The following is a 26,562-nucleotide window of genomic DNA, read 5'->3' as shown; positions in this document are numbered from 1 at the left end:
ATTTTGTTCCATTGGTCTATATTTCTGTCTTTGTGCCAGTACCATACTGTCTTGATGACTGTGGCTTTGTAGTAGAGCCTGAAGTCAGGCAGGTTGATTCCTCCGGTTCCATTCTTCTTTCTCAAGATTGCTTTGGCTATTCAAGATTTTTTGTATTTTCATACAAACTGTGAAATTATTTGTTCTTGCTCTGTGAAAAATACCGTTGGTATCTTTATAGGGATTGCACTGAATCTATAGATTGCTTTGGGTAATATACTCATTTTCACTATATTGATTCTTCCTATCCATGAACATGGTATATTTCTCCATCTATTAGTGTCCTCTTTGATTTCTTTCACCAGTATTTTATAGTTTTCTATATACAGGTCTTTAGTTTCTTTAGGCAGATATATTCCTAAGTATTTTATTCTTTTCATTGCAATGGTGAATGGAATTGTTTCCTTGATTTCTCTTTCTATTTTCTCATTATTAGTGTAAAGGAATGCAAGGGATTTCTGTTTGTTGATTTTATATCCTGCAACTTTACTATATTCATTGATTAGTTGTAGTAATTTTCCAGTGGAGTCTTTAGGGTTTTCTATGTAGAGGATCATGTCATCTGTGATTGTCCAGGTTGTATTTTGATCCTTATGTCAGGGGCAATGTCAGACGTTAAAGTTGTTAAGCCTGGGAATAATATGTGTGTGAAGATCATTCTAGTGCTTGTGTAAAAGATGAATTTTCAGTTTTTAGTATAGTTCTGGGACTTAGGTAGAGTTTATTTGCAAATAATCACTGATGAAATAATGGCACATGGACTAGCATGTTTGCAATAAAGGTTGAAAAAAATGTAGATTAAAGAGATACTTAAAGATTTGAAGTTTCTAGGACTATAAGTTGAATAGCCATGGAGATTAAAGGGAAATGAGATTGAAACATGATTTCAAGTTTCTAGTTGAGAAAATGGATTGAAAGCTAATGACTTTAATGGGGACATGAATCATTCAAGTCCAAGGATTAAAACTCATATTTGAACATGTGGAATTTGACTTACCTGTGGGAAATTTAAAAAAGAGGCTGAATTTTAAAACATTACTATATTTACAGTGCAAAACAATGAGATAAATGATGAAAAACATAAATATAAATGTTATCTTAATTAGGTTATCAAATATTAATAAAGAGTGAGATCAAATACAAATCTTAAATTTCTAAATTCTATAATTTTAGGTAAAAATCTAGTAATAAACCAAAATTTAAAAACTATGAGTCAGATTGTCTGATTTTTAATATCTTCCATAAAATAATGTTTCTCAGAAAATGGTGGAGATTTACCCATCAGTTTTAGCCTAAAATGTTTGTGTCCTTAAAAAGGAAAAACATGGACAGAGTGTCTAAAGATTAAACAGAACAATATATGATGTTTTTAGGATTATAATTAAATAATAAGGGATACAAGTTCATTTGGATTAATAGCTAACTAAATAGAAAATGAAAAAAAGGCCATTTTCCATTCTAATCCCAAAGAAAGGCAATGCCAAAGAATGTTCAAACTACTAAACAGTTGCATTCATCTCACACGCCAGCAAAGTAATGCTCAAAATTCTCCAAGCTGAGCCTCTACAGTAAATGAACTGAGAACTTCCAGAAGTTCAAGATGTATTCAGAAAAGGCAGAGGAACCAGAGATCAAATTGCCAACATCTGCTGGATCATCGAAAAAACAAGAGAGTTCCAGAAAAACATGTACCTCTGCTTTATTGACTACACCAAAGCCTTTTACTGTGTGGATCACAACAAACTGTGGAACATTCTTAAAGAGATGGAAATACCAGACCACTTTCCCTGCCTCCTGAGAAATCTGTATGCAGATCAAGAAGCTACAGTTAGAACCGAACATGAAACAATGCTGCTGCTGCTGCTGCTAAGTCACTTCAGTCGTGTCCAACTCTGTGTGACCCCATAGATGGCAGCCCACCAGGCTCCCCCGTCCCTGGGATTCTCCAGGCAAGAACACTGGAGTGGGTTGCCATTGCCTTCTCCAATGCATGAAAGTGAAAAGGGAAAGTGAAGTCACTCAGTCGTGTCTGACTCTTCGCAAACTGGTTCCAAATTGGGAAAGGAGTGTGACAAGGCTGTGTACTGTCACACTGTTTATTTAACTTACATACAGAGTACATCATACAAAATGCCAGGCTAGATGAAGCACAAGCTGGAATCGATATTTCTGGGAGAAATATCAGTAACCTTGGATATGCAGATAACACCACCCTTATGGCAGGAAGTGAAAAAGAACTAAAGAGCCTCTTGGTGAAAGAGGAAAGTGAAAAAACTCACTTAAAACTCAACATTGAAAAAAACAAAGATCATGGTATCCAGTCCCATCACTTCATGGCAAATAGATGGGGAAACTATGGAAACCCTGAGAGGCTTTATTTTTTTGAGGCTCCAAAATCACTGCAGATGGTGACTACAGCCATGAAATTAAAAGACACTTGCTCCCTGAAGAAAAGCTATGACCTACCTAGACAGCATATTAAAAACTTTCCAACAAAGGCCTGTTTAGTCAAATCTATGGTTTTTCCAGTATTCATGTATGGATGTGATAGTTGGACCATAAAGAAAGCTGAGCATGGAAGAATTGATGCTTTGAGCTGTGCTGTTGGAGAAGACTCTTTGAGACTCCCTTGGACTGCAAGGAGATCAAGCCATTCCATCCTAAAGGAAATCAGTCCTGAATATTCATTGGAAGGACTGATGCTGAAGCTGAAACTCCAATACTTTGGCCACCTGATGTGAAGAACTGATTCCTTAGAAAAGACCCTGATGCTGGGAAAGATTGAAGGAGGGAAGAGAGGGGGATGACAGAGGATGAGATGGTTGGATGGCATCACCAACTTGATGGACATGAGTTTGAGTAAGCTCCAGGAGTTGGTGATGGACAGGGAAGCCTGGCGTGCTGCAGTTCATGAGGTCACAAAGAGTCGGACATGACTCTGCAACTGAACTGAACTGAGATAGAAAATAGATATTTGGCTGTTTGATTATAAATTGAAGTAATAGTCTATCATAAGAGCTAAAACTGAATCTTAGTACAAAAACATCTGATTAAGGTAAAAATTGAAGACTGTTAATAGGAATGAAACTAAAAATAAATTAATTCTTAAAGGGACATAAAGATAAGTTCTTTTATTACTTGGCTCATATTTGGCCTTTTTATGTCTCTTATTCTCTTGGCAGCACAATAAAATGCCTTGACATACTCTGGTCTTAATAAGATGTATACATCAAAACCCACATTGCCAGTAATATTTTCCTCTTTCAGAATGTAATGTTTTAATCATAAAGGAATAATACAATAAAGGGAAATATGATCTTATATAGGATGTGTTGACTCACTAATCCACACATCAATAATTTGTATAAATCAAGGTGAATGGATATAAACTACATAAAATTACAGGTTTAAGAAGATTTTCAGGAACTCACTTGGTTTCTAATGAATTTTTAATACATGCAAATTTTAATAGAAGGAACATAGCAAAGGCATTTCAAAATTTATGTTGAGATACACTCAATTTAAATTAATTCATTGCACCACTGAAGCAGAAAACAGTTGGCTTTATGAATATTAGGAATATTGTCTGGTTGGGCAGTATCATATATGTTACATTTGACTTCTACATTGTGTAACAGAATGGAAATAAAATTATTTCTGATCCTACATAAAATGATTAATTGTATATACAATGGCTGTTTTGATATAACTTTAAAGTGAAGCACTGTGTTTTGTTTGATGATATCTCGTGTCATTTTGCCTTATGCTAAAGTTCACTTGAAAGTAAAGAAATGATTGGGTATCTTAACATATAAACATGAATTTAAAGTTGAGAAAGGTATTTTTTTCATAATACTCATAGAAAATTATAATTTGCAGAAATATTAGAGCCTTTCTCTAATACTCAATGCCCTCACTTTGCAGATGTGGAAACTTACATCCTCAGAGGTAGATGGACTTTGAAATAGTGAGTTAGAAGTTTACTTTATCTAACCATCCATGTAAAGGATAAAACCTTCTTAAACTCAAGGTGAGTTTACTGATGGTACCTGATATCTGTCAGTGACAAAAGATTTCATCACCTTTCAAAATGATCCCATGTCACAAGGGCAGTGGTGGGGCCACACCTTCTCAGATGCAGTTCATGTTTGCATCCCTTTGAGTCACCATGCATTTATTAATCAATTGGAGGTGGTTTCTGACTTCATTTACAAAATGAGAAAATAATTTCTTTCAAAGCCCATGGTAGATGTGTATGGTACCTTTACTCCAAGTAATAAGAGAAAGAAAAAATATCCTAAAAGCAGGAGTTTAATGGATAGTACATTTAAGTACATTAATCCTTAACATCAGGAGCTTCTGTGGTAATGGCTTTACTCTATTAAACAACTCAGTCATGCTTTACTTAAAAACCTGTATCCCAGTTAATGAATCCATTTTACCTTCTTAAACATATTTTCCCTCTGTGTAAGGGAATGTCATATTTATTTTAAATCCTTGATTTATGTGTAACACTATTGCTTTTAAAAAGTCAAGTTTCAGTAAGATATGTAGTAAATATGCATTAGATGACACAGAACAACAAATTGAATCTTAAAAGGGAAATATGTAGAAAATTTTAAAATGTATCCATACACATAATACAGTATAATATGCAATTATTATGCATAATAGATTATGAGTATATAGATTTATCCTCATGAGATATTATAAATTATTGGAAGAAATTATCAGCACTCATTTAATTAGATACTTTTATAAACAATAAAATATTTCAGTAAGTCTGAAAGGAGTAGAATACTACTTCCATGTTCTAGGAATATAGGGTGACCATGATGTATTAGGGTGTTACAGGAGTCCCAAAATGAATGGTGAATATTCACATATATACATATATACATGAGAATGTATAGATCTGACTATATCATAATCATGAAATCACAGACGTTTGGAGCTGGAAAGAAATTTAGAAACCAACTAGTAGAAAGGTAAAAGACACCTCTGAAATTCTGTGAAGCAAGAGTATATAGGTTTCTGCATTTCTAAGGAGAATTTTCTTCAGATATTCAAGTGATGTGTATACAAGAGGTCCAGAGAATCAGAGAATAGTTAAATATCTTGTTTTATGCAGAGCAGATTTGAGGCTGAAAATAGTGAGTTGCTCATGTTAGTGTGTATAAGTATGTCTGTATGCATAAACAAATGGATGTTATTCTTCTTTTGTCCAGAAGTCTTTTTGCATTTATTTATTAATTATAATCTACTTAAAGTTTTCTACATGTACAAAATTGTTGCCTATGAAAGATGGTAGTTTTCCCCCCCAATTTCTACTTTTTTTTTTCTTTTTCCTATATCATAACTCTGTTTTTAGTATTTCCCAAGACAGTGTTCATGGAGATTCTGGACATTTTCATATCACTTTTGGAAAATTTTTCCAAATTTCACCAACTAAATATAAAACTTGATATATGTATTTTTATAGTTATTCTTTTCAGTTAAAGCACCTTTTTAACTATAGTTGACTAAAAGTTTTTATAATATTAATATGTTGAATTTTACAATATGCCTTTTCTATATCTGTTAAAATTATGTTTTTTTAATCCTATATGAAATTAATGTGCCAAATTGTTTGATTTATTGAATGTTAAATTAATCTTGTCCATGGGGAAAATATGTACCAAGTCATACTATATTATCTTCTATATATGCAACTGGAATTAATTTGTTTATAATTTGTTTTATAATTTTCTTGCATATTCACCATAGTGATTAAACTGTGGTTTTCCTTTATTGTAATGACCTTGTGAATTTTGTTTGTCATTGTTATTCTCACTTCATAAAATGACTATCAAATAGTCCACATTTTTTGATATTATAGGAGAATTTGTATGTGATTTTTCTTATCTCTAATACTTTCATAAAATAATTATAAAAGACATCTGTGGTTAGCTGCAGTCCATGGGGTGCTAAAGAGTCAGACACGACTGAGCAACTTCACTTTCATCTTTCACTTTCATGCATTGGAGAAGGAAATGCAACCCACTCCAGTGTTCTTGCCTGGAGAATCCCAGGGATGGCGGATCCTGGTGGGCTGCCATCTATGGGGTCGCACAGAGTTGAACACAACTGAAGCGACTTAGCAGCAGCAGCAGCAGAGACATTTGTGGCTAAGATAGACTCTGTAGGAATATTTTAAATTATTTACAAATATAATTTTACACTAAGTTCAGTTCAGTTGCTCAGTTGTGTCTAACTCTTTGCGACTCCATAGACTGCAGTGCACCAGGCTTCCCTGTCCATTACCCACTCCTGGAGCTTGCTTAAACTCATGTCCATCAAATCGGTGATACCATGCAACCATCTCATCCTCTGTCGTCCTCTTCTCCTCCTGCCTTTAACCTTTCCCAGCATCAGAGTCTTTTCCATTGAGTCAGTTCTTCACATCAGGTGACCAAAGTATTGGAGTTTCAGCTTCAGCATCAGTCCATCCAATGAATATTCAGGACTGATTACCTTTAAGAAATTTTATACTAAATACAGAATTATTCAGATTACATCTTTAAGCAATTTTAGATTTTCCTAGTACACTTTCCAATTTTATGAAAATGTTAGTATCATATTAACTTTAATGTCCTGGTGTACACAAACAAAACCCTCTGAGCATCTCTGATGGGTATGAAGTTTGATTCTAAACACAATTTGAGCAAAGTAATACTCACAATTCTCCAAGCTCGGCTTCAACAGTATGTGAACCAAGAAGTTCCAGATGTTCAAGCTGGATTTAGAAAAGACAGAGGAACCAGAAATCAAATTACCAACATTTGTTGGATCACAGAAAAAGCAAGAGAATTCCAGAAAAAACACCTACTTCAGCTTCATTGACAATGCTAAAGCCTTGACTGTGTGGATCACAAAAAACTGTGGAAGATTCTTAAAGAGATGGGAATACCAGACCACCTTCCCTGCCTCCTGAAAAACCTGTATGCATGTCAAGAAGCAACAGTTAGAGCTGGACATGGAACATCAGATTGGTTCCAAATTAGGAAAGGAGTTCATCACTGTATATTGTCACTGCTTATTTAACTTATATGTAGAGTACATCATACAAAATGCTAGGATGGATGAAGCCCAAGCCAAATCAAGATTGCCAGATAACCTCAGATATGCAGATGACACCACTCTTATGGCAGAAAGCAAAGAGGAAATAAAGAGCCTCTCGATGAAGATGAAAGAGGAGAGTGAAAAAGCTGGCTTATACACAATGGAATATTAGTCAGCCATAAGAAAGAACACACTTGAGTCAGTCCTCATGAGGTGGATGAAACTGGAGCCTATTATACAGAGTGAAGTAAGTCAGAAACATCAATACAGTATATTAATACATATATATGGAATTTAGAAAGATGGTAATGACGACCCTTTATGCAAGACAAGAAAAGAGACATGGATGTAAAGAACAGACTTTTGGACTCTGTGGGAGAAGGCGAGCTTGGGATGATTTGAGAGAATAGCATTGAAACATGTATATTACCATATGTAAAATAGATGACCAGTGTAAGTTCAATGGAAGAAGCACGGCAATCAAAGCCGGTGCTCTGGGATAACCCAGAGTGATGGGGTGGGGAAGGAGGTGGGAGGGGGTTCAGGATGTGTGTGTGTGTGGGCGGTAACTTGTACACCTCTGGCTGATTCATGTCTGTATATGGCAAAACCACCACACTATTGTAATTAGCCTGCAATTAAAATTAATTAATTTTTAAAAATTCAAAAAACAAAGGTCATGGCATCCAGTCCCATCACTTCATAGCAAATAGATGGGGAAACAATGACAAACTATTTTCTTGGGGTCCAATATTACTGCAAATGGTGACTGCAGCCATGAAATTAAAAGATACTTGCTCCTTGGAAGTAAAGCTATTACAAACATAGCATAAAAATAGAGTTATTACTTTGCCAACAAATGTCTAGTTAGTGCTATGATTTTTCCAGTATCATGTATGGATATGAGAGCTGGACCATAAAGAAGGCTGAGTCCTGAAAAATCGATCCCTTTGAACTGTGGTGTTGGAGAAGACACTTGAGAGTCCCTTGGACGGCAGGGAAATCAAACCAGTCAGTCCTAAAGGAAATCAATCCTGAATATTCATTCGAAGGACTGAAGCTGAAGCTTTAATAGTTTGGCCACGATGTGAAGAGCCAACTCATTAGAAAAGACCTTGATGCTGGGAAAGATTGAAGGTGGGAGGAGAAAGGGATGACAGAGGATGAGATGGTTGGATGGCATCACCGACTCTATGGACATGAGTTCCAGCAAACTTTCGGAGATCGTAATGGACAGGGAAGCCTGGTGTGCAGCAGTCCATGCTGTCGCAAAAAGTTAGATATGACTGAGCAATAACTTTATGTAGGCTATATTATGTTTCTTTTTTATTCCTGATATTAGAAAATTGTGCCTCCTCTTCCTCTCACCCTTTTAAAAAATCAGACTTCTAAAGAGTTTATTTGTTGTATTAATATTTTCATCAAACAAAATTTTGGTTTGATATTGTTTACAGTAAATTTTTTCCTTTACTAACTCCAACTTTGTGTTAACTTCTTTCTGTATTTTGGCTTTAATATGTCAACCTATTCTAATTTCCTGAAGTATCATTTAGTTCATCTTTTCATTTTTTGCTATTGTGTGCTTTTAAGGCTGTAAATTATTACTATAATAACTTTGATATAATCAGTAAGTTTTAATATATACTTTTTTATTATTCTTTACATAATGTCTTATAACTACCAATGAAACATTTTTTTCATCCAGGATTATTTTAAAATATATTGCTAACATCCTTTCTTTTGGAGATTATATAGGTTTCTTCTTGGTAATTTCAGTTTCTACTGCAGCTTTTAGAGATCTAATTTGTGGCTTCTATATAGTCAATTTTTCATGCACATTTTGAAACAATGAGCATTGTCTTTTCTTGATTATGCAGATTTAGGTATATTGAATAGGTCAAGCTTGATAATTGCATTGTTCAGTTTTTCTTTATATTTTCATATTTTTGTTTGCATGTACTGACAGTTATTGTGAAAATAATTTTAAAATTTCTTACTGTAATTCAGATTTGGATTTTTTTCATATTTTACAGTTTTAAATTCTTATAATTTGAATATATATTATTTCTAAATTCTTATTTTCTAATGGTCATAAAATTCCTCTCAACTTCTAATTTTAACCTATTTATCAAATAAAATTGCCTTTTTAAAATTACCTTCTTTAGTTTACTGTACTTACAATGTACACTTTATCCTTATATTTTTATCATTTCTTACAGTAAAAGTGTGATTTTTAGTAAGCACTATAGCAATTGATGTTTCCTTTGTTTTCTTTCAAGTATAGTTGATTTATAATACTAGTTTTAGAACTATAGCATGGGGATTCAATAGGCTTCCCTGATAGCACAGTTGGTAAATAATATGCCTGCAATGCCACAGACCTCTGTTTGATTCCTGGGTTGGGAAGATCTGCTGGAGAAGGGATAGGTGACTCACTCCAGTATTCTTGGGCTTCCCTTGTGGCTCAGCTGCTAAAGAATCTGCCTGCAATGTGGGAGACCTGGGTTCAATAACTAGGTTGGAAAGATGCCGTGGAGAAGGGAAAGGCTACCCACTCCAGTATTATGGCCTAGAGAATTGTATATATAGTCCATGGAGTCACAAGAGGAGGACACAACTGAACAACTTTCACTTCACTTCTCATAGTGATTCAGTATGTTTATAGTTTCAGTTCACTTCAGTTCAGTCACTCAGTCATGTCCAAATGTTTGTGACCACATGGACTGCAGTATGCCAGACCTCCCTGTCCATCATCAACTCCCAGAGTTTACTCAGACTCATGTCCATTGAGTTCGTGATGCTAACCAACCATCTTATCCTCTTTCATCCCCTTCTCCTCCCACCTTCAATCTTTCCCACCATCAGGGTCTTTCCAAATGAGTCAGTTATTCACGTCACATGGCCAAAGTATTGGAGTTTCTGCTTCATCATCAGTCCTTCCAATAAATATTTAGGACTGATTTCCTTTAGGATGGATTGTTTGGATCTTCTTGCAGTCCAAGGGACTCTCAAGAGTCTTCTCCAATACCACAGTTCAGAAGCATCAATATTTCAGTGCTCAGCTTTCTTTCTTTATAGTCCAACTCTCACATCCATACATGACTACTGGAAAAACCATAGCTTTGACTGGACAGACCTTTGTAGGCAAAGTAATATCTCTGCTTTTTAATAAGCTGTCTTCCAAGAAACAAGCGTCCTTTAATTTCATGGCTGCAGTCACCATCTTCAGTGATTTTGGAGCCTCCCAAAATAAAGTCTGTCACATTGCCACTATTTCCCCATCTATTTGCCATGAAGTGATGAGACTGGATGCTATGATCTTAGTTTTCAGAATGTTGAGTTTCAAGTCAATCTTTTCACTCCTCTCTTTGACATTCATCAAGAGGCTCCTTAGTTCTTCTTTGCTTTCTGCCATAAGGGTGGTATCATCTGCGTATCTGAGGTTATTGATATTTCCCCCGGGAATCTTGATTCCAGCTTGTACTTCATCCAGCCCAGAGTTTCTCATTATGTGCTCTGCATAGAAGTTAAATAAACAGGGTGACAATATACAGCCTTGACACACTCCTTTCCTGATTTGGAACCAGTCTGTTGTACCATGTCCAGTTCTAACTGTTGTTTCTTGATCTGCATACAGATTTCTCAGGAGGCAGGTCAAGTGGTTTGGTATTCCCATCTCTTGAAGACTTCTCCACAGTGTGCTGTGATCTACACAGTCAAAGGCTTTAGCATAATCATGAAGCAGAAGTAGATGTTTTTCTGGAACTCTCTTGCTTTTTTGATGATCCAGCAGATGTTGGCAATTTGATCTCTTGTTCCTGTGCGTTTTCTAAATCCACCTGGAACATCTGGAAGTTCATGGTTCACGTACTGTTGAAGCCTGGCTTGGAGAATTTTGAGCATTACCTTGATAGCATGTGAGATGAGGGCAATTATGCAGTAGTCTGAGGATTCATTGGCATTGCCTTTCTTTGGGATTGGAATGAACACCAAACTTCTCCAGTCCTGTGGCCATTGCTGAGTTTCCCATATTTGCAGACATATTGAGTGCAGCACTTTCACAGCGTCATCTTTGAGGATTTGAAATAGCTCAACTGGAATTCCATCACCTCCACTAGCTTTGTTAGTAGTGATGCTTCCTAAGGCCCACTTGACTTCATATTCCAGGATGTCTGACTCTAGGTGAGTGATCACACCATTGTGGTTATCTAGGTTGTGAAGATCTTTTTATTGTTCTTCTGTGTATTCTTGCCACCTATTCTTAATTTCTGCTTCTCTTATGTCCATACCATTTCTGCCTTTTATTGTGCCCATCTTTACATGAAAATTTCCCTTGGTATCTCTAATTTTCCTGAAGAGATCTCTAGTCTTCCCATTCTATTGTTTTCCTCTATTGTTTTGCACTGATCACTGAGGAAGACTTTCTTATCTCTCCTTGCTATTCTTTGGAACTCTGCATTCAGATGCATATATCTTTCCTTTTATCCTTTGCCTTTTGCTTCTCTTCTTTTCACAGCTATTGTAAGGCCTCTTCAGATAACCATTTTGCCTTTTTGCATTTCTATTTCTTGGAAATGGTCTTGATCACTGCCTCCTGTACCTTGTCACAAACTTACGCCCATAGTTCTTCAGGCACTCTATCAGATCTAATCCCTTGAATCCATTTGTCATTTCCACTGTATAATAATAAGGGATTTGATTTGGGCCATACCTGAATGGTTTAGTGGTTTTCCCTTCTTTCTTCAATTTAAGTCTGAATTTGGCAATTAGGAGTTCATGATCTGAGCCAGTCAGCTCCCAGTCTTGTTTTTGCTGATTGTATAGAGCTTCTCCATCTTTGGCTGCAAAGAATATAATCAATCTGACTTTGGTGTTGGCCATCTGGTGATGTCCATGTGTAGGGTCTTCTCTTGTGTTGTCAGAAGAGAGTGTTTGCTATGACCAGTGCATTCTCTTGGCAAAACTCTGTTAACCTTTGACCTGCTTCATTCTGTACCCTAAGGACTAATTTTCCTATTACTCCAGATGTTTCTTGACTTCTTACTTTTGCATTCCAGTTCCCTGTAATGAAAAGGACATATTTTCTGGGTGTTATTTCCAGAAGGTCTTGTAGGTCTTCATAGGACCATTCAAATTCAGCTTCTTCAGCATTACTGGTCGGGGCATAGACTTGGATTGCTGTGACACTGGATGGTTTCCCTTGGAAACGAACAGAGATCATTCTGTCATTTTCGAGATTTTTTTTGATATTTATAGTTTATATTCTATTAAATATTATTACAAAATAATTGCTATTAGTCCCTGTACTATACAGTATACCCTTGTTGGTTATCAACTTTATTCCTGGTAGGTTCTATCTCTTAATCCTGTCTATCTAACATATACCTTCCACTTCCTTCTTACCACTGGTTACCACTGGATTGTTTTCTATATCTTTATGTTTCTGTTTTGCTATATGCCTTTGTTTGTATTATTATTTACATTCCTCCTATAAGCAATATCATTCAGTATCTGCCTTTCTGAGACTGATTTCACTAAGTATAATAATCACTAGGTATATCCATGTAGCTGCAAATGGCAGAATTTCATCTTTTTTATGGCTGAGTAGTATTCCATGTGTATATATACCACTTCTTCTATATCCATTTCTGTTTACGTAGGTTACTTCTTTCTTTTGGCTCTTTTAAATAGTTCACAGTTCAGAGAATTTAGGAGGACATCAGAGATTGTGCAGTGAACAATGCAAATAAATAGAGGAAAGTAATAGGATGGAAAAGACTAGAGATATCTTCAAGAATGTTAGAGATATCAGGAGAATATTTCATGCAAAAATGGGCACAATAAAGGATAGAAACAGCAAAGACCTAAAAGAAGCAGAAGATTAAGGAGAAGCAGCAAGAATACACAGAAGAACTATACCAAAAAAGGTCTTAATGACCTGGATAACCACAATGGTTTGGTCACTCACCTAGAGCCAGACATCCTGGAGTGTGAAGTCAAATGGGTTTCAGGAAGCATTGCTATGAAGCTGGTGGAGGTGATAGAATTCCAGCTGAGCATTTCAAATCCTAAAAGATGATGCTGTCAAAATGCTGCATTCTATATGTGAGCAAATTTGGAAATCTCAGTAATGATCACAGGACTAGAAAAGGTCAGTTTTCATTCCAATCCCAAAGAAACCAATGCAAAGAGAGTTGAAACTGCCACACATTTGTGGTAATTTCACATGCTAGCAAGGTAATGCTCAAAATCCTTCAAGCTAGGCTTCAGCAGTATGTGAACTAAGAACTTCCAGATGTACAGGCTGGATTTAAAACAGAAGAGGGACCAGAGATCAAGTTGCTAACACATGTTGGATCATAGAGAAAGCAAGGAGGTTTCAGAAAAAAAAATCTGTTTCTGCTTCATTGACTACACTAAAGCCTTTGACTGTGTGGATCACAAAAAATGTGGAAAATTCTTAAAGAAATGGGACTACCAGACCCCCTTCCCTGCCTCCTAAGAAACCTGTATGGAGATCAAGAAGCAATGGTTAGAACCGGACATAGAACAATGGGCTGGTTCAATATTGGGAAAGGACTATGTCAAGACTGTATATTGTCACTTTGCTTGTTAAACTTTTGTGCGGAGTACATCATGTGAAATGCCAGGCTGGATGAATCCCTAGCTGAAATCAAGCTTGCTGGGAGAAATATCAACAACCTCAGATATGCAAATGATACCACTCTAATGGCAGAAAGCAAAGAGGAACTAAAGAGTCTCTTGATAAGGATGAAAGAGGAGAATGAAAAAGCTGGCTTAAAACTCAACATTTAAAAAGCTAAGATTATGGCATCCCATCACTAAGGTCCCATCACATCATGGCAAATAGATGGGGAAAAAAATGGAAACAGTAACAGATTTTATTTTGTGGGGCTCTAAAATCTCTGTGGACAGTGACTACAGCCACAAAATTAAAAGACACTTGCTCCTTGGAATGAAAGCTATGAAAAACCTAGACAGCCTATTAAAAAACAGAGACATCACTTTGCTTTGAGTGAATTCCAGGAAATGGTGAAGAACAGGGAACTCTGGCGTGCTGCAATCCATGGGATCACAAAGAGTTGGACAGTGTGTATGATGTCATTGGTGTTTTGATAGGGATTGCATTAAATCTGTAGGTGTGTGAGTAGTATGGTCATTTTAACACTAATATTGAGAACACAAGATATCTTTCCGTTTTTGTATCATCTTCAGTTTCCTTTGTGAATGTTTTATAGATTTCACAGCATAGGTGTTTTGTCTCAAGTTTATTGCTAGGTATTTTATTCTTTTAGATATTATTTTAAATGAGTTTTTTTAACTTTTTTTTTTTCATAATTCATTATTAGTGTATAGAAATACAACAGATTTCTGTATATTAATCTTGTATCCTGCAACTTTGTTGAATTCATTTGTTAGTTATAAAGAGTTTTGGGGTAGACCTCAAGGATTTTTATATGAAGTATCATGTCATCTGGAAATATGACAGGTTTACTTCTTCCTTTCCAATTTGGAGGCTTTTTATTTCATTTTCTTGTCTGACTGATGTGTGTATTATTTCCAGTACTATATTAAATAGAAGTGACAAAAGTGGGCATCCTTGTCTTTTTCCTGAATTTAGAGTACATGCTTTTAGCTTTTTACCATTGAGTATGATGTTAACTATGAGTTTATAGTAAACAGTCCTTATTATATTGTGTTATGTCCCCTTCGTGCACATGTTAAGAGGTTTGGTTTTTGTTTTTATCATGAACAGGTATTAAATTTTGTCAGTGGTTTTCCTGTATCTGTTCAGATGATCTTGTGATTTTTATCCTTCATTTTGTTCATGTGGTGTATCATACTGATTTGTGAGTGTTGAATAATCTTTGTGTCCCTGGAATAAATCCCACTTGATGATTGTGTATGGTCCTTTTTCTATATTGTTGGATTGGATTAATTTGAGTGTGTTCCATCCTCTCCTGGTTTTTGGAGTATTTTGAAGAGGATAGGTATTAGTACTTATTTTATATCTTCTATAGAATTCCTCTGTGAAGGCATCTGATCCTGGACTTATGTTTGTTGGGAAGTTATTTTTGTTTAATTTATTACAAATTTAATTTCACTGATAGTAGTCATTCTGTTCAAATTGTCTGTTTCTTCTTGATTCAGTATTGTCAGGTTGTATGTTTCTAGAAATTTGCTCATTGCTTCTAGATTGTCTGATTTGCTAGGATGTAACTTCATAGTATTCACGTATTTCTTGTATCTCTGTAGTATCAGTTGCTATTTCTTCTCTTTCATTCTTTATTTGGATTCTTTTTTTATTGGTAAGCCTAACTAAAGGTTTATCAATTTCGTTTATGTTTTAAAAAATCTAGCTCTTAGTTTCATTGATCTTTCCTTTTTTGTTTTATCTCTGTTTCCCCTCTGATCTTTGTTCCTTTCATCTGCTGATGTTAGGCTATGTTTGTTTTTCTTTTCCTAGTTCCTCTAGGACATAATTTCAGTTCAGTCCAGTCACTGAGTCGCATCTGACTCTTTGTGACCCCATGGACTGCAGCACGCTAGGCCTAACTGTCCATCACCAACTCCCAGAGTTTACTCAAACTCATGTCCATTGAGTCGGTGATCCCATCCAACCATCTCATCCTCTGCTGTTCCCTTCTCCTCCCACCTTCAATCTTTCTCAGCATCAGGGTCTTTTCAAATGAGTCATCTCTTCACATCAGGTGGCCAAAGAATTGGAGTTTCAGCTTCAGCATCAATCCTTCCAATGAATATTCAGGAGTGATTTCCTATAGGATGGACTGGTTGGATCTCCTTGCAGTCCAAGGAACTCTCAAGAGTCCTGTCCAACACCCCAGTTCAAAAGCATCAGTTCTTCTGTGCTCAGCTTTCTTTACAGTCCAGCTCTCACATCCATACATGACTACTGGAAAAACCATAGCCTTGACTAGACAGACCTTTTTTGACAAAGTAGAGTCTCTGCTCCTCAATATGCTGTCTAGGTTGGTCATAGCATTTCTTCCAAGGAGCAAGCATCTTTTAATTTCATGGCTGCAATCACCATCTGCAGTGATTTTGGAGCCCCCCAAAATAAAGTCAGCCAATGTTTCCACTGTTTTCCCATCTATTTGCCACGAAGTGATGAGACCAGATGCCACGATCTTCGTTTTCTGAATGTTGAGCTTTAAGCCAACTTTTTCACTCTCCTCTTTCACTTTCAAGAGGCTCTTTAGTACTTCTTCACTTTCTGCCATAAGGGTGGTGTCATCTGCATACCTGAGGCTATTGATATTTCTCCCAGCAATCTTGATTCCAGCTTGTGCTTCATCCAGCCCAGAGTTTCTCATGATGTACTCTGCATATAAATTAAATAAGCAGGGTGACAATATACAGCCTTGATGTACCCCTTTTCCTATTTGCAAAATAGAAATGTCCAACTGGTCTGTTGAATCATTTAAAACTGCTTTTACCTTATTGATTTTCTGTCTGGATGATCTGTCCATTAATGTGAGTGGGCTGTTAAAACTCCCTACTACTATTGTCAACTTCTACCTTTCTGTTTGTTAATATTCACTTTATATATTTAGGAGCTCCTATATTGGGTACACCCAACATGCTATGCATATATATTAACAATATAATATCCTCCTCATATATTGGGCTCGCTATCATTGTATAATGCCCTTCTTTGTCTTTACTCTGAAGTCTATTTTGTCTTTTATGACTGTTAACCCTACTTTCGTGTTTCCCTTTACGTGGATTGTCTTTTTCCCTCCTTTCACTTTCAGTCTTTGTGTGTCTTTAGCACTGAAGGGAGTCTCTTTGGTCAGGACATTTTGTCCATTGACATTTAATAATTGATAATTATTTACTTATTACCACTTTATTACTTGTTTTCTAGTTGTTTATGTATGTGTTTCCTGTTCGTTCCTTCTTTTTTTCTTTCTTCTGTGGTTTGATTCTGTAAAAGTATGCTTGTGAGCCTTTTTTCTTTCTTAGTTTTTGTGAGTCTATTAAAGGTCTTTGATTAGTAGATACTTTGGGGTTCATGTATGTTCACCTATAATATATCTACTTTTTTAAAACTTGTCATTTAAGTTCAAATACATTCTAAAATATTATATATTTTTAAAATTTTCTTCCCCCAGATTCTGTTTTTGATGTAACATTTTACATCTTCATGGTTATCCTTTTAGTGTTTATTTTAGTTAGTAGTTGCTTTTACAACTTTCTTTAAGTCTTTATGCTGGCTTATTTAAATGACTTTCAGTCTCTAATATAGCCTTTCCTATTGGAATTTTCCGTTTCCTATACATTCTTGATTCTTTCCCATTTAGCAAAGTACCTTCAATATTTCTTTCAGAGTAGGTGTATTGTTGCTGAGTTCTTCTAGTTTTTGCTTGTCTGATGAACTGTGTATGTCTCGTCTTACTCTAATTGACAATTTTGCTGAGTATTGTAGGTTGCATATTTTTTCCTTCCAGGACTTTAAATAGATACTTCCACTCCCTTCTCATCTGTGAAGTTTCTGCAGAGAAATCAGTTGGTAACATTATAATGTGCATGCGTGCTCAGTTGCTTCAGCTGTGTTTTACTCTTTGACCCTGTGGACTGTAGCCCACTGGGTTCATCTGTCCATGGGAATTTTCTGGCAAGAATATTGTAGTGGATTGCCATGCTCTCCTTTAGGGGATCTTCCTGACCCAGAGATTGAACCCATGTCTCCTGAGTCTCCTACACTGCAGGTGAATTCTTTACCACTAAGCCACCAGGCTAGCCCAGCCTTATAGGGGTCCTCTTGTATATGACTTTTTGCTTCTCTCTTGCTGCCTGTAAAATTCTCTGTCTTTAACCTTTGTCATTTTAACTGTACGTCTTGGTGTGGGTTTCTTTGGGTTCATCTTGTTTTGTACTCTGTGCTTGTGTATCTGGATATCCATGTCTTCCTTCAGGTTTTGGAAGTTCAGCCATAGTTTCCTCATGTTTTCAATTCCCTTCTCTCTCTCTTCTTGTTCTAGGACTCCTATACGTGGATGTTATTCATGCTTACTCTTATCTGAGAGATGTCTCAGACTGTTGTCTTTTTTTTTTTAAACTTGCTTTTATTTTTGAAAAGAAAAAATGTTCTGATGGGACATTTCCATTATTCTATCTTTCAGTCGCTTACTGCATTCTCCTATTTCACTTAATATGCTTTTCATTCCTTGTATTATGCTTTTTATTTCCACTGTTGAATTATTAACTTCTGATTGGTTCTTTTAAAATACTTTTTCTATTTGCTTATTGATGTGTTCATTGTGTACATCAGTTTTTTTTTCCCCCAATTCAGTTATTTTTTTTAACCAATACTTTGAATTCTTTATCTGGTAACCTGTTTATTTCTGTTTCATTAATTTTTAGGGATTTTCTCTTGCTTTCAATTGAAAGTCATTCCTCTGCCTTTTCATTTTGCTTTACTTTCTCTGCTTTTATGAATTTGGGTGAAACATTGACCTCTTGTGATCTAAAAAGGGTGATCTTATGTGGGAGTGTCCTTATATAGACTTCGTGTCCCTAAAGCCTTTGAAGGAAAAACTAGATTTGACGTGGGTATAATTTACTTCTTTCCTGAGAGTGTGCTGGCAGCTCTCACCTTGGTAGGGGATAAAACTGGAGATGGAAGTGCTAGAGCTGATGTTTGGTGTGAGGCTGGACTGCTCAGTGGCCATCACTGCCCTTTGGGAAGTGGGGTCTGACCCCAAGTTGCTCGAGCAGAAACCCTGAGGATCAGACCCAAGCTGGCTCTGTTCCTTTAAGTGTGTGTTTTCTTTTTTTCCCCTACACAAGGATCTTTGCTAGAAAGAGGGGGATTGCTGATACAAGTGAGGTTTGTGTGGGCTCTTGTCTGTGTCCCCTGCAGACAGTTCTAATGAATTGAATGTGCAGGCATCCACACCTCTGCACAGATGCAACCTCTGTTGTAAGTCCCTTTTGTTCTTCACAGAAGTACCTCCAGCCTCTGCTGCCCCTGTCCTGGTGTGAGATCTCTGCAGTACAGGTGGTGGTGCCCACAGGGCCTCTTGAAATGTGTCTGTGAGTTGTGGTGGAGTGGCCAGTATCAGAAATCTGGGCTGCTTCTGAGGAACTGTTACTTGAAAACTGCATTTGTTTCTTGTTGATTGTCAAGCCAAGAGACACAACCAAGCCAAAGACTGGGAGAAGAAAGAATTTATTACTTGGAGTAAATAAGGAGAACACTGAGGATCTTTCCCAAGGCAGTTTCTCTCCAAACAACACAATCTGGGAAATTTTAATCTAAGACTGTATTCATGAAGTTGCTTGGGTGGTTGACAGTCTAAGCTTTAGTTGACTAAAGTCACAAGGGTCAGAAAAGGTCAACATCTTCCCTTAGGTTCTCATTGATCTGGTGATTGAGTACTTCAGGCTAATCTTTACCACTGGAAGAGATCTGGGAGTTTTACAAATGATTTTTATCTTTGCTATTGTTATTTCTCTTTCCTGAAAATGGTAATTTCTTTCTCTCTCTCTCTCTTTTTTTTTTGTTCCCTTAAAATCATGCATGATTGAGACCTATTCAAAGGCAAGCTCTCTTGCCAGGCTTAGATCACAAAATGGCATAGGCCCCAAATGGCTTCTCTTAAGAAAGTTACGCATGATTTTCTTTCTACAGGGACCTCCTACCTTATTGGCTGACAGCTGCTTACGTAAGGGCCAATGATGGCTGCTGACTCGCCCACCAGATCTGCCTTGGAACTGGATCTCCTCTGTGTCTCACAATCAGGTGTTTTTTCCAGTCTTGACTGACCCACATCCACAGCTGCACTGTGACACACAGTGAGTACGTCTAGAGCATTGCTTGGCTTGGACTGGGACACAGATTGGGATGCAGTCATAGAAAACCCTGCAACCACTAGAGGAGATCTCTGTCCACCTTGCCTTGGGGGGCAAGTCTGTGTGTATACTCCTCATGAGGAGAGTCTAGGCTTCTTCTATTAGTCCCAGTGATCCTCCAACCAGTCAAGGGGACTCCTGTGTCTCCCCTAAGTAGAACCCAGTGATTGCAATGTGCAGTCTTTGGACTGAATTGTTCACTTCCCAGGGAGGTGATCATCCCTGTAATCTCCCTTTTCCTCTGAGTTCCCCCTCAAGGGACTGTCCCTGATGTCTTTCTTCCCTTACCAAGATGGGTGTGCATCTTATAGCTTTGGTTATGCAGGGGTCCTTCTGCAAGTTTGCGTTCAGTGAGAATTGTTCCACGTATAGATGTATTTTTGATGTGTTCAGGCAGGGAGGTGAGATCTGTGTCCTTACTTTGCCAGCTTGATCCATGACCTCCAGGTATTGATATTTTCTAACTCACTCTACAAGTTTGACCTAAACATTTAGCTTACGTTTTGTAAAAATTCCCACTGAAGAGACACTACTGATGCTACCCTATTGGTATCCTTAAGCTTCTGTCATCTATCATCCTTTGAAGCTAAGTCTGAGATAGGATACTCTGTTCACACAAAGATCTTGCTAATGGTATTCATGCATACAGTGGTAGTGAACCCATATATTATAATATGCATCCTTAACTTATAATAATGTAATGATACCATTTATCAGATGGCCTTGGAACATTTTAGGACTTCCTTGGTGGTTCAGTGGTAAAGAATCCTCCTGCCAATGCAGGAGACATAGGTTCAGATAACCTGGAGAAGGAAACGGCAACCCACTCCAGGGTTCTTGCCTGGGAAATCCCATGCACAAAGGAGCCTGGTGGGCTACAGTCCATGGGGTTGCAGGTCAGACACAGCTTAGTGACTAAACAACAACATGCATATATTTTAAACATATATGGATTAAATTATCCATATATTTTAAACATTGTTATGTTATTTATAGGATTATTTTCTTCACTCTATTCACTGGCTGCATTTCTGTACTTTGGAGCCATTGCTCTTTTGTGTGAACATGTTGATTTAGTATTTGTGTAATATCAGGTTTCTGGTAGTGAATCTTCTTGGTTTTTAATCATCTGCAAGTATTTTTGTTTAGTTTTCACTTTTGAAGAATATTTTTACTGGCTATAGAAGTCTATACTTGCAATGATTTCATTTCAGCATTATAAAGCTGTTACTCCATTGTTCACTAGATTTGGATATTACTCTTAAAGGTCAACTCTAAGTCTGTTTTTGCAAGATCGTTGGTACATCTGGTGTTCTGCACACATGCTGAATGTGCATTTTAGCCTATTGCTTTGTACAAAGAATTATAGTATGCAAAGGGGAAGGATGGTGAGCAGAGTATCAGTTAACCTGTTTGTGGTTGCTTTCTCTCTTTGATTTTGATTTCTCATTCCTAATTCCCTGTCAGATATTTCTTTTTGTTTCATTAGTTTTTACATTTTCTAGCTGATAATGCTGGTCTGAAGCAAAATATTTCTTTACTAACCATACTTGAAAGCCAAAATCTTTACTCAATCATATGTGACTTTTAAGCAAACCTGTCCTCGTTTTTTTTTTTGTTTGTTTGTTTGTTTTTCTTTTACTTTACCACATAAGTTTATGGTTGGCTGAAAAAAGGAACCATTTGCATATTCTTTGCCTAACTGCAGCTGCTATTTCAAATAATGGGGTTTTGTGCTAAATCATTTGTATTAGGTCATTTGTAGCTCCAAACTACCAAATTTATATTTTGGGTCTATTATTTATTAGTTCTAGGACCTTGATCAACTTGCTAACTGTCTCTGTGTCATAGTTTACCCAGATTTTGATTAGGGATGATAGTAGATTTTTATATCTTGTTATTTTATGATAAATTAATCTATATCATTAACTATTTTGATGATGATATTATAACTAAGCTATTAACTGGTATTGATATTATATACAAAAAAATAAAGTAAATATTATCCTGTAGGAGATCAGTTCAGTTCAGTCACTCAGTCATGTCCGACTCTTTGCGACCCCATGAATCGCAGCACGCCAGGCCTCCCTGTCCATCACCAACTCCCGCAGTTCACTCAGACTCACACCCATCGAGTCAGTGATGCCATCCAGCCATCTCATCCTCTGTCGTCCCCTTTTCCTCCTGCCCCCAATCCCTCTCAGCATCAGAGTCTTTTCCAATGAGTCAACTCTTCACATGAGGTGGCCAAAGCACTGGAGTTTCAGCTTTAGCATCATTCCTTCCAAATAAATCCCAGGGCTGATCTCCTTCAGAATGGACTGGTTGGATCTCTTTGAAGTCCAAGGGACTCTTAGGAGATAATTGTGTATTATTGTATATTAATAGTTATATATCCCTAACTAAACTTCCCTTGTGGCTCAGAAGGTAAGGAGATGCAGGTTCAATTCCTGTGTCAGGAAGATCCCCTGGAAAAGGAAATGGCAATCCACTCCACTATTCTTGCCTGGGAAATCCCATGGACAGAGGAGCCTGGTGAGCTATGGCTCATGGGGTTGCAAAGAATTGGATACAACTTAGCGACTAAACACCAACAACATACTAAGTACAAGTGTTAGTACTAGAACCAGTGTTATGACAGCTAATTTCTGTAGATAATTTTTTAATACTTTCACAGATAGTTCAGTTCAGTTCAGTTACTCAGTCGTGTCCGACTCTTTGCAACCCCATGAATGCACGCCAGGCCTCCCTGTCCATCACCAACTCCCGGAGTTCACTCAGACTCACGTCCATCGAGGCAGTGATGCCATCCAGCCATCTCATCCTCTGTCATCCCCTTCTCCTCCTGCCCCCACTTTCACCCTAACCAAAATTTTGTGTTAACATTTCCATTTATCATTTAATAGTTTATGTCTGTTTTTGATCTGGTATAGGGCTGCTTTTTAATATATTACTGTTGGTTTGGTTATTAATTATATTTATCTAGGAGGAGAAATCTTATGTACTTGAAATTTTTATCATAAATTAAAGGCACCTAGTTTTTCATTCTTTGTATATATTCACTCATGACATTTCTTTCATCTTGATCAGCTGCTTTCTCATTCAGCACTAGTTGTTTAAGAAGTACTAAGCTATGAATTACATTCTTTGATATCTTTGTGAAGTTCTATGGTATAAGAATATCAATTCACTGCAGTAGTTATGCAGTTTCTATGCATTGAGCATGAAGTAGCAGCTTTCATTAGCAGATTTTCACAGAAAAAACTGTTATTTCTCTACCAACATCTCTAATTGAAAATGCAAGCTGCTTGTTTGCAAACAGAGAAATTGGAACTTGCCAATTATGTTAATCATCAGTTATAAAAATGTCTTGAATGTCTCATATACTACAGAACAATTGAAAATTCACTTTTTTATGTGTACAACTATTTGCCACATTTGCTGTCATTCTGATTAAATTATGAAGGCTTTTTCTTTTAAGCCTTTTTTTCCAGTCAGTTGTATTATTAATTTTAAGAGCTTTAAGCTGAGTTTTGAACCCCTACATCATATTACTTTAAGATTGCTATAGATGAATAGAAATTGTGGATTATCGTACGGAAGCTTAGATTACTCTTTGTCATCCTCTATCTGTAATGTCTGGCTCAGAAATTTGGGTGTCATAGTGTAAACCTTTGAGATTTTTAAGTCACAAATTTAGTGCAATATTGTGAAAGTTTTATTAATTGATATTATTCTCTTCCTTTGTTTTTTCATTATACCAAGTTAGTTTTATAGCTTATTCTTATTGTCTATCTTTTAAAAAAAGATAGTCAATATTCTTAGACTTAGTCTTATTGTCTATCTTTGACAAAGCAAGGTATGTGTATGCAATACAATGTGACATTTTGTTACCACAACGCCAGTATTAATTCTTTAAATCAAAGTAAATTATTAAAAGTATGAATGCTCTAGGCACTCTTCATCTTTTTTTTAAAATTTAATTTAATTTTTTAATTTTTTCCTTTACTGCTTTCCTAAAGAAAACATATGTAGAAAAATAATACAAGTTTCAATTGAAACATTTTACATATATTTTCCTATTTCTTTGTTTGAACATTTTTTTCTACTTTAAAAATTTCTGTAATCATTGGATTACTCTGATCTTAAAATGCTAATGTAAGTAAAATAAGTGTTCTGTATAGAATTTAAAATCATATATCCTTTATACCATTTTTAGGGAAGTTCCAAAAGCTTCTCGTAGTCAGCCATGTTTCAGATGGTAAAGAATAGTCTGCCTGCAATGCAGGAGACCCGGGTTCAATCCCTGAGTTGGGAAGATCCCCTAGAGAAAGGAATGGCTACTCACTCCAGTATTCTTGCCTGAAGAAATCCATGGACAGAGGGGCCTGGCAGGCTACAGTACATGGGGTTTCAAAGAGTAGGACATTACTGAGTCACTAACACTTTCACTTTTCCAAAAGTTAGAGTATCGTTCAGTATATACTGTGAAAGGATATTAATATTACAATAGTAATAATTCCATGCCATGTTAACATAAATGAAACAATGTATGCTGGTTTTATGTGTTTTATTTGCTACAATAGGGATATAACTAGTACATTTAGAATTCTGGTTTATAGGCCCTTGGAAAATAAAATATAATTTTCCTCTTCTTGATTTTGTAATGGTCAGCCTTGTGCCTCATCACTTGTGAAAAACTCACAAAGGGGTTTAGAAACTGGTGCACATTTTAGAGAAGAGGTGTGTGGTTCTACAGCCCTTTTATCCAGAGATCCCAGAGAGTTTGAGTTCAGTTTTGCAGTTTCTGTGCATCTAGACTGGTATCCCTCAAAAAGGCTTTAACGTCAGTGCAAACATGTGAATGTCAATAAGTAAAGTCACAGATTAGCTGTTATTTGTAGAGCTTATGACAAGAAAAACAAACAAGGATTGTAGGTTAGTTAAAATTCCAGAGAAATAGCAGGTGTAGGAGGATAATGCATGATAATTATTTATTATCTATTAAGGCATTTCCACAATATTTCTATAGGCTAAAATTAGATAAAGGTTGAAAAAGAAAAGTTAAATATGCCATTCTATAAATTAGAGAATATACTATTACAACTCAATTATTTTATTTTCATCTAGAAGTTTTAGATTTTATATTTAAGTCTATGATCTGTTTTGAGTTAATTTTTGTATGTGGTAAAAAATAATGTATACAGTACCTCAAAAATATGGCTCAAAGTTAACTTCTTTTGGCATATGCAGATCCAGTTTATAACTCTATTTTAATTAACTATAACCTTGGAGTAACACAAATAAATATGTTACTGTTGAACTATTGGCAAATTGTCAACCCTAGAAAATTCTTCAGTTCTGTGCCTCAGTTTCTCCATTTGTAAAATGTCAGTGTCTCCTATAACTATAAAACACTTATACCCACTGTGTGACAAAATTTGTAGTAAACATAGAAATGTAGCTATATAGTAAAGAAAAATCAGATCTTAAGTGAGAAAAAAAAATTGGATCTCTTGAGGGGTGCTGTTTGTGTATTTAGCAAAGGTCAGGAAGAGATAACTTGTATGTAATAAGTATAACTTTTTAAAATATTCAATGTTACATGGTAGTTTCCTATAGATATAAAGGAATGTTTTTCTCAACAATAAATGTTTTAGGATTGAATATCCTCATCTTGCTTTTGGAATAGAAGTGAGGAAAAGGGGAAATTTTTCCTGCTTTTTCCTGCGTTCAGCTTAGAACTAACCACCTCGGATAAGAAATCATGATATCAAATGCTCACAATACATATTTTTATACACAAAATTATAGATGTAGGGTGGTAGTAAGGTGTTAGGCAGACTGTCAGTATAGTTAATGTAAGAATTAAATTATAATCATGCAACAAATGATAATCTTTAGGAGGCTAAATTGTGCCATGACCAGATAAGGAAAGAGTTAGATCCAATCTTAAAGTGTTGACACATGTAAAGAAAGAATATGTACATGATGGCTGCAGGGGTTGATTCAGGGGGAGGGCAGCACAATGGAGTAGAAGTTTAGAGAAAAAGTGTCCTTAGGAATGCCTTTCTTCTGTGCCCCAAGAGTCAATTTATCTAATATGAGAAACACATTCCAGGTCCCTCTTTGATGGTTCAGTGGTTAAAACTCCGCAGGGGGCTCAAGTTCCATCCCTAGTTAGGGAACTAAGATCCTGCATGCCATGAGAGATATGGGGGAAAAAATATGATGTACACAAGTCTGGTGTGCTAAAATACCAATTCCTTCTACTCTGGCTCTTACTCATCAAAAGACTGACTTTACAATTCTGTTCTCCCAGTGCCTTATCTAAACTGAATGTTAGTGCCCTTCAAAAGGTAGATTTTAAAGTACAAATTATCATTGCTATACATTCTAGCTTCTGTTTACCAGCAACATGAGTCAAATTTCCAAGAATAGTGAAGTCTGGAGCTTTTGAGCATTAAGTCGAAGGGTCAATTCAAAACATTAATAATCAATGCATGCAAAAAATAAACATTG

At 36.3% G+C, this 26,562-nt stretch overlaps 1 long non-coding RNA gene across 1 annotated transcript in view; it reads left to right on the top strand.

Moving 5' to 3' along the window:
- LOC120875414 overlaps window positions 1-19,978 on the top strand; it is an 80,573-nt gene extending 60,595 nt beyond the window's left edge. The window contains exon 3 of the long non-coding RNA XR_005723954.1: window positions 19,820-19,978. This is a non-coding gene — a long non-coding RNA (uncharacterized LOC120875414). The remainder of the gene's footprint in view (window positions 1-19,819) is intronic.
- Window positions 19,979-26,562: the final 6,584 nt, after the last annotated feature.

The sequence above is a fragment of the Oryx dammah genome, unplaced genomic scaffold (assembly GCF_014754425.2).
Source record: "Oryx dammah isolate SB20612 unplaced genomic scaffold, SCBI_Odam_1.1 HiC_scaffold_16, whole genome shotgun sequence".
NCBI lineage: Eukaryota > Metazoa > Chordata > Mammalia > Artiodactyla > Bovidae > Oryx > Oryx dammah.
The sequence above is the reverse complement of the archived record's forward strand: the minus strand, read 5'-3'. Positions and strand labels throughout refer to the sequence as shown.